The sequence below is a fragment of the Pipistrellus kuhlii genome, unplaced genomic scaffold (genome assembly GCF_014108245.1).
Source record: "Pipistrellus kuhlii isolate mPipKuh1 unplaced genomic scaffold, mPipKuh1.p scaffold_m20_p_21, whole genome shotgun sequence".
Lineage (NCBI taxonomy): Eukaryota > Metazoa > Chordata > Mammalia > Chiroptera > Vespertilionidae > Pipistrellus > Pipistrellus kuhlii.
In genome coordinates, this window is record NW_023425520.1 from 1,131,807 (window position 1) to 1,139,738 (window position 7,932).

General features: G+C 51.6%; 1 pseudogene; it reads right to left on the reverse strand.

Moving 5' to 3' along the window:
• Positions 1 to 6,149: 6,149 nt before the first annotated feature.
• LOC118726120 lies at positions 6,150 to 7,700 on the reverse strand (annotated as a pseudogene).
• Positions 7,701 to 7,932: the final 232 nt, after the last annotated feature.

Sequence of the window (7,932 nt, forward strand, 5' to 3'; positions counted from 1 at the left end):
CCTCGTTGCCTCGTGCACTAATTACCTCCAGGGTGCCAGGTGGCTGGGCGGGGCTGCTCCACTTTCGGGAGGTAGGTCGCCCGATTATTTTTGGCTTTGCCGTCCTTGAAGGCTCCAGCATCTGCCCAAATGAAGGGCAGAAATTGGGGTGGAGGAATCGCAGCAGGAGGGACACTGGGAGATGTGGGGGTTGGGTTGGCCCAGGAGCTCCCTGAGCAGGGACTTTGGGCCTGAGGCCTAAGGGTCTTGGGCACGTAGCTGAGGTGGCAAGCCCTGGAGGGGCTGGGAATCAGCTCCGAGGTGGGCTGTTCGGGAGGCCTAGTTTCAGCGTGGTACCATTGGTGGGAGATGGCTGGGGGTGGGACTGGCCACCTCCCACTGGCTGTGTGTTTCTGGGCTTGTGATCTCCTCTCTTTGCACTTTTCTTGACAGATTAAACAGGGCTAATGGCTCACAAAGAGTGCTCTCGCCAGGCGGAGGGCACAGCATGTGCAAAGGCCCTGAGGTCGGGATGGACTGGGTGCATTGGAGGGAGGCCAGGTGGCCAAAGCAGAGTGAGTGGGAGGACGGTAGGGGTTTCTGTGGGATGAGGGGCCAGGGAGGGCCTCATGGGCCGTGGTGAGGTGTGGGTTTTGTCCCAGGTACCGGGGAGCCTTGGGAGAGTGTGGAGCCGGAGAGGGAGGGAGGTGATCAGATTTATACCGCAGGCTCCAGGCTGAATTTTAGCTCTCAGGAGAGAACCGGGGTGTGCATGTGTACAGACCTTCTTTTCCGTGAGCCTCAGTTTCCACGTGTTGGACAGAGTTCTGAGGCTCGGACAGCCCCGGCACCCTGGACCTTCAGCCAGGGAAGCTCCCCTCCCCACAAATGCCTGAGTTCTGGCTGAGCAGCCTGCATGGTCTCTCCCTTGCCTGCCCTCTCCTCCCACTCTCCTTCTGTGGCCTTGAAGGAACAGCTGTGGGAACAGAGAGCAGGAGGCCTCGGGGAAGACAGTGGGGGGTGGGGGGGGCTCCGGGGAGAAGGGGGGCCGTGTTCCTGTTTGGAGGCAGCCCCAGCGCCGAATGTTCCTGCCGGAATTGGGTGACTCAGATGTGGCAGCCTTGTCTCTTGATTTGCCAGGGGAGGCCTTTCCCGGTCTCCAAACGTGGGTTGAACTCAGGATTTGCCATTCTGGGCCACTCCCCCCCCCAAAAAAAAGCCCTCCCTCTGCCCCCCCCAGGACCTCTTTAGCTGCATTGTCCACTTTCCTGCTCTCCTGGAGGCCTCCGAGGAAGAACCCAGCTCCTCATCGCATGGGCCATGCTGCTGGACCTCGCATCTGAGCCTCTGACCTCACTGCCAACACCTCCTCCTCCAGGAAGCCTTCCCAGACTACTTCCACTCCTCGAACCCTGTCCCCGTAGGGGTCCATGTCTGGCTCTGCTTCTACCTTGGACTGGGGCTCCTTGGAGTCCAGGTGTAGGTCCAGACCTCTCAGGGCCCCAGTGTCACCCAGTGTGAGAGGGCACAACGGGGGCACTAGGGTGGAGGACACCTGCTGTGGCAGCCAAAGGCAGGGCCCCATGGACCTGACCTCTAACATAATTTTTAAAAATATATATTTTATTGATTTTTTTGCAAAAAGGAAGGGAGAGGGATAGAGAAGTAGAAACATTGATGAGAGAATCATCAATCAGCTGCCTCTTGCACACCCCCTACTGGGGATGTGCCTGCAACCAATGTACATGCCCTTGACCGGAATCAAACCTGGGACCTTTTAGTCCACAGGCTGACGCTCTATCCACTGAGCCAAACCAAATGATGTTTGGCTCTAACTTTATTTTAAAAAAATATATATTTTATTGATTTTTTACAGAGAGGAAGGGAGAAGGATAGAGAAGTAGAATCATCGATGAGAGAGTAACATTGATCAGCTGCCTCCTGCACACCTCCTACTGGGGATGTGCCTGCAACTAAGGTACATGCCCTTGACCGGAATCGAACCTGGGACCTTTCAGTCCACAAAGCCAACGCTCTATCCACTGAGCCAAACCGGCCAGGACAAACATCCTTTTTATAAAAGAGAAAACTGAGACTTAGGGGGCTTAGGCTGATTCCCCAAATCAAAAGTTGGCCAGGTGGAAAGCTTGGCCCTTTCCCTGCAGCCTCTGGAGCCTGGTTTCCCCACAGGAGAGGAATTTGGTGCAATCTGGGCTCGGACCCCAAGAGCCCATTTCTATGGGGGCCTCCCCGAGCCTGTCGCCTCCTCTGTGACTGGGTTCCCCTCCTGCTCACGTGTGATTACGGAGCCCTGACTGGGTCTCAGCACCGCGGGAGGCCCTACCCCAGGGAGAGCACAACTACCTGGTAGACAAGATGGATGACAAGGAAAGGGTCAAGGAGGATGACTTCTGACAGCTTTTCGCAAAGGAGAGAAAACCAGGCAAAGCAACAGGCGCAGGTGGTGGGTGAGGGCTGCTCAGAGGGGAAGTGGTTGGGGGGCCTCCACGTGCGGAGGACCTGAGGGGGGGGTGCTCAGCCCCCCCGGAGCAGCAGCCAGGAGGCAGGTGTGGCTGGAACAGGGTGACTGGGGAGGAGAGGGGGGAGCCAGATGGGCAGGGACCTCCCTCAGCTGGGAGAAGGAAGAATGTAGACTGCATACCCACAGGCCTGGGGAGCTGGGAAAGGCTTCGAGCAGGAAAGGGACGGGACCTGCTTTTACATGGTTTAGATCCGTGGTCGGCAAACTGCGGCTCGCGAGCCACCTGCGGCTCTTTGGCCCCTTGAGTGTGGCTCTTCCACAAAATACCACGGCCTGGGCGAGTCTATTTTGAAGAAGTGGCCTTAAAAGAGGTTTACGTTTCAAACATGTGGCTCTCAAAAGAAACGTCAATCGTTGTCCCATTGAGATTTGGCTCCGTTGACTAAGGAGTTTGCGGACGGCCGTTTTAGATATAATTCACCGGAGTGCCACGTGACAGGAGGCCTGAGGAAGGCGATGTTAAGACTTTCATCCCGGCTACCCTCACTCGGAGGGCAACCCCGGTTTGTACTTGATAAACGAATGGCATTGTTATCGGCGCCATTATTCTATCTTTGGAGTTGGCCACCGGCTCTGTGCTGGAGCCCCTCCCGGGACTCAGGGAGGAAGCCTGTCTAAATAACCTCCTTTCTGGCCTGTCCGGCCTTCCTTCCTTTCTCTCTCTCTTTCTCTTCAAGGCCCTCTTATCACTGAAATTCCAGGCCTCCAACTGGACGGAAACACCTGCTTCCTGTAGAAGAGGAATCTGTTGCCCCCTGGGCTGGGGGAGGAGGACCACTGAGGGAAAGGATCACACATTAGGCACCAACTGCATACCCAGGGGAGACACTCTGCACAGGCTGCCCACTTCCCAGGTGGGGGGCCACGGCAGAGCACAGGATACGAGATTGTTGGCAGACCCAGCAAGGGCAGCCTGGCTGATGTGCAGGATCCAGCGCCAAGGAAAGATTCAGGGGCCCTTGTTGAAAAGTTGTTCAGAACTTTAAGACAGTGACATCCGAGTGTTAAACTCAGAAGCTGCGCCTGGTGGGAGCTGTCGCAGCCATCTCTACAGCTGTGGAAACTGCGTCTGAGAGAGGGAGGGAGACGTGCCAAGAGCCCAGGGACCCATGGGGACCCTCCCACCTCCTGAGACAGTGGGAAGAGTGTTGAGTGGCTAGTGGGCTGGTGAGTAGACCTCAGAAGCTGGGATGTACGAATCTTATTCTTGGAGAGAAGCAGGAGTTGCTGTGGCCTCAGTGGTACAGGGGTTGGGGGAGGGTGGTGACATACATGCATACATTTTCTTTCCTTTTCTTTGTTAATATATTTGTATTGATTTCAGAGGAAGGGAGAGGGAGAGAGAAATAAAATCATCAATGAAGAGAGAATCATTGGTTGGCTGACTCCAGCACGCCACCCCACTGGGAACTGAGCAGGCAGACCGAGAATGGAATGTAACCTGCTGGTTCATACGTTGATGCTGGGCCATGCAAATTCTAACATATGTATGTGTGTATGTTTGTGAATGTGTGTGTGTTTAGTAATTTTTCTTTTAAAAAAATATATTTTATTGATTTTGTACAGAGAGGAAGGGAGAAGGATAGAGAGCTAGAAACATCGATGAGAGAGAAACATCGATCAGCTGCCTCCTGCAACATCTCCCACCGGGGATGTGCCCGCAACCAAGGTACATGCCCCTGACTGGAATCGAAACCCGGGACCCTTCAGTTTGTAGGCCGACACTCTATCCACTGAGCCAGACCGATTAGGGCTTCTAACATGTTTAGCTTTATGTATTTTCTCTTCTGACTGGCAAAGTGATATGTACTCAGCGTAAAATCTGTTTCAGAGGAAACACCAACAAGCCTAATGTAAATAATGTAAATAGATCTGTTGTCTTAGTATTTAATTCCCTGAAAACTTACAATGTGCCTGGTGTTCACTGAGAAGTTAGAACACACTGGCATAGCCCGGCTGGCATGGCGCAGTGGTTGAGCATTGACCTATGAACCTGGTCACGGTTTGATTCCAGGTCAGGGCACATGCCCGGCTTTGGGTTCAGTCGCCAGTGTAGTTGCGTGCAGGAGGCGGTCGATTGATGATCATTGATGTTCCTGTCTCTCTCTCCCTCTCCCTTCCTCTCTGAAATCAATAAAAAAAAACATTTTTTTTAAAAACACCCAGGAAACAAACTAAATTCAGATGCCATTCCTGTCCTCAGCGGGCATGGGCTGGCACCCTCCAGGTGCTAGGTAAAAATCTGTTGAGGGAATGAGAATCGAAGGACAAAGTGAATGCCCAGAAATCACCGTTATTACGGGATGGCCTATTCCATTCTAGATTTCTACTTTTTCTCGCCTCTTCTCAGCCACAATGCAATCACGCTGTACCCATGGCTCCTCAGTGGAGGCCCGCTTCCCACCCCGGTTAATATCAGTCTGCACTCCGGAGTTGGAAGATTTTATCAGGGCTTTCCCATGATTTGTTAAACTGGTCCCCTGTGGTTGGGCATCTAGGGTGCCTCCTCAAGGAATGCTTTCGGGGGCTGGCCTTAACAGTGGAATCACAGCCGTGCCAGCATGGCTCAGTGGTTGAGTGTCAACTCATGAACCAAGAGGTTGCTGGTTCAGTTCCCAGTCGGGGCACATGCCCAAGTTACAGGTTCAGTTCTCCTGCATGTATGAGGCGGCATGTATGAGGCGGCATGTATGAGGCAGCCAAACGATGATGTTTCCTCTCATTGATGTTTCTATCTCTCTATCCCTCTCCCTTCCGCTCTCTAAAATAAATAAATAAATAAATAAATAAATAAATAAATAAATAAATAAATCGAACCTTTTCAAAGCCTTTGATGGTCACCTAGGGCCATACTGCCTTCCATACCACGCTCTGTGTCTGTTTCTCTGGATATCTGACATTTGCAGATAAATATTACAGACATTGGCATCGTAAGAGATGGATTGAAATCAGAGGCTCCCAAAGGCAGGTTGGGGAGTGCCGTCTTAAGGGTCAAATGTTCTGGAACTAGAAACAGGCAGTGATTGCACAACATTGTAGATGTACTAAGTGCCATTGAACGATACACTTTAAAATCATTATTTTGTGTTATGCAAATTTTACTTCAACTAAAACAATTCGATATCACAACGAGGGGGATCTCTGGCTTCCAGGAAGTCCCCAAAATTCTGCTCAGTGTCACCTCCTCCAGGGAGCCTCCACTCGTTACCATGTCAACCCACCATGCCCCTTCCAGCACTTTCCATCTGTCCTCTTCTTCATCTTCAAAGCTCTCATCACTCCCTGGAATAGTTTCATTCATGCATCCATTCGAGAGAGGAGTTCAGAGTTATTATCAGGCCTATTTTCCAGAGAAGGAAGCTGGAGCTCAGAGCGTTGGGGATGCCCCATGGCAACCCATCCCCATCTCCATCCCGCCCTGGTTCCTTCTGGAGATGCCAGTGGCCATTGCCGGGGTCTTTTCCGAACTGAGGAAGGTGTAAACAGTTCCCTCACTGTGACTGTCATACTGTTACTGTTTAAAAGTAGCTGGACATCAGAATAGTTCTTGTGACTTCTGGTCCCTTTATTGCTTCAGTCCATTCACTTGTTCACCCATTCACTCATTCATTTTACAAAGATATATATATTTTAAGGTTTCAAATGTACTTTATTTCTCTAATCATGCCATATTTTAATGGGCACACAGAGCTTTCACTTGCCATCAATTATGAGTTGGTTTCGAAATAATTCATTATCACACCAACTGGGATGATTACTAATCTCTCCATTCCTTTGAGGTGACTCTGCCAACAGGGGACAGGTTCCGTTCTATTCCAACTTGTGTTGCTGTATAGGTCCATGTAGCAACACAAGAAGTGGCTCCACTAGCTAAAATAGCATTGCCATATTTGTCATGGAAATCAGGCGTCCTTTTCTGGTGGACCTGCCTTGCCATTGTTTGCTGAATGCTTCCAACTTAGCATGTTTTTGGCCAACGGAAACACCGTGAAGCTGAGGACTACGCTGCAGCAACTGCAGCTGCGAATTGTTGGAACTTGGGGTCAAGTACCCTTTACAAAGATATTTTGAGGTCTAGCCATATTATGGGCCCTGTGCTGTATGTGGGGGTTACAATAAGCATAAAAGGTAAATATATAGCCGAAACCGGTTTGGCTCAGTGGATAGAGCGTAGGCCTGTGGACTGATGGGTCCCAGGTTCGATTCTGGTCAAGGGCATGTACCTTGGTTTTGGGCACATCCCCAGTAGAGGGTGTGCAAGAGGCAGCTGATAGATGATTCTCTCTCATCGATGTTTCTAACTATCCCACTCTCTTCCTCTCTGTAAAAAATCAATAAAATATATTTTTAAAAAGGTAAATATATAAACAAGGAGGGGTCACGTGGTCACAGGCACTGAGAAGGAAATCAAGCAGGAAGCAGAGATGGCCTGGAGAGCATGCAAATGAGGGTTAGGGTGGAGGAGTGAAGTGGGGGCTGCCCTATTGTCTCCTGGTTGTACAGGGAGGCACCCTCTGAGGAGGTGACATTTGAGCTGGATTTGGAAAGAGGAGGAGTCATGCACAATGAGGTCAGGAGGAAGGGTGTCCCAGGTGGAAGGCACAGCATATGCAAAGGTCCTGGGGTGGAAAAGGAGCTGGACATGTTTGAGGAACATCATGGAGGATGCTGAAGCTCCAACAGAATGTACGTGAGGGAGCGGGGGTGGGGCAGGGAGATGAGCAGGGGCTGGGCCTCCTTAGGGATCACAGGAGTAGGGTCTATTCCAGGATGAAGGGAATCCTAGGAGAGCTTGAGCTGGGGAGTAACTCAGTGTGGTTTATAAGTTCTGGAAACCTTCCTGTGGCTGTTGTTGGGGAAGGCACTCAGAGGACGATAGTGTCAGGGAAACCGAAGATGAGTTGGGGCAGCCTCCTGGAGCCTCTGATGGCCTGCCAGAGTGGGAAGTGACCATGAGAAGTTGGTCCAGGGTTTGAGGGGAATGTTCTGGAGGCTGAAGGAGGAGGAGTCTAGGAGGCTCCTAGATGTCTGGCAGAGTTTCTCTGTGATTCAGGGAGACTGGGCGGGTCCTGGGCAGGACGGAGGGTGGCCCTGGGGACTCATGTTCACATCTCCCATGACCTTGAACTTCTTTGGCAAAGAGGTGCACAGGAACACAGACAAACGGCCAGATGTCCATCTTTCCCCAGAAGAAGGCAGGAAAAGGAAGAAATTAAAAAAGGAGGGGCTGGGTGGGCAGAAGCCTGAGTGAGATGTTTCACCATTCTGTGGGAAGGAAGCAAGTCAGAGCTGGCCTGCACCTCCCCGCCCGCTTCCTTTGGCAAACTTTTAAAAGTCCCTGCATTGTGCTGACAGGGCAGCGCTTGCTGGACTCGGGCCCGCATGGGATGTGGAGACTGTTCCCTGTTGAG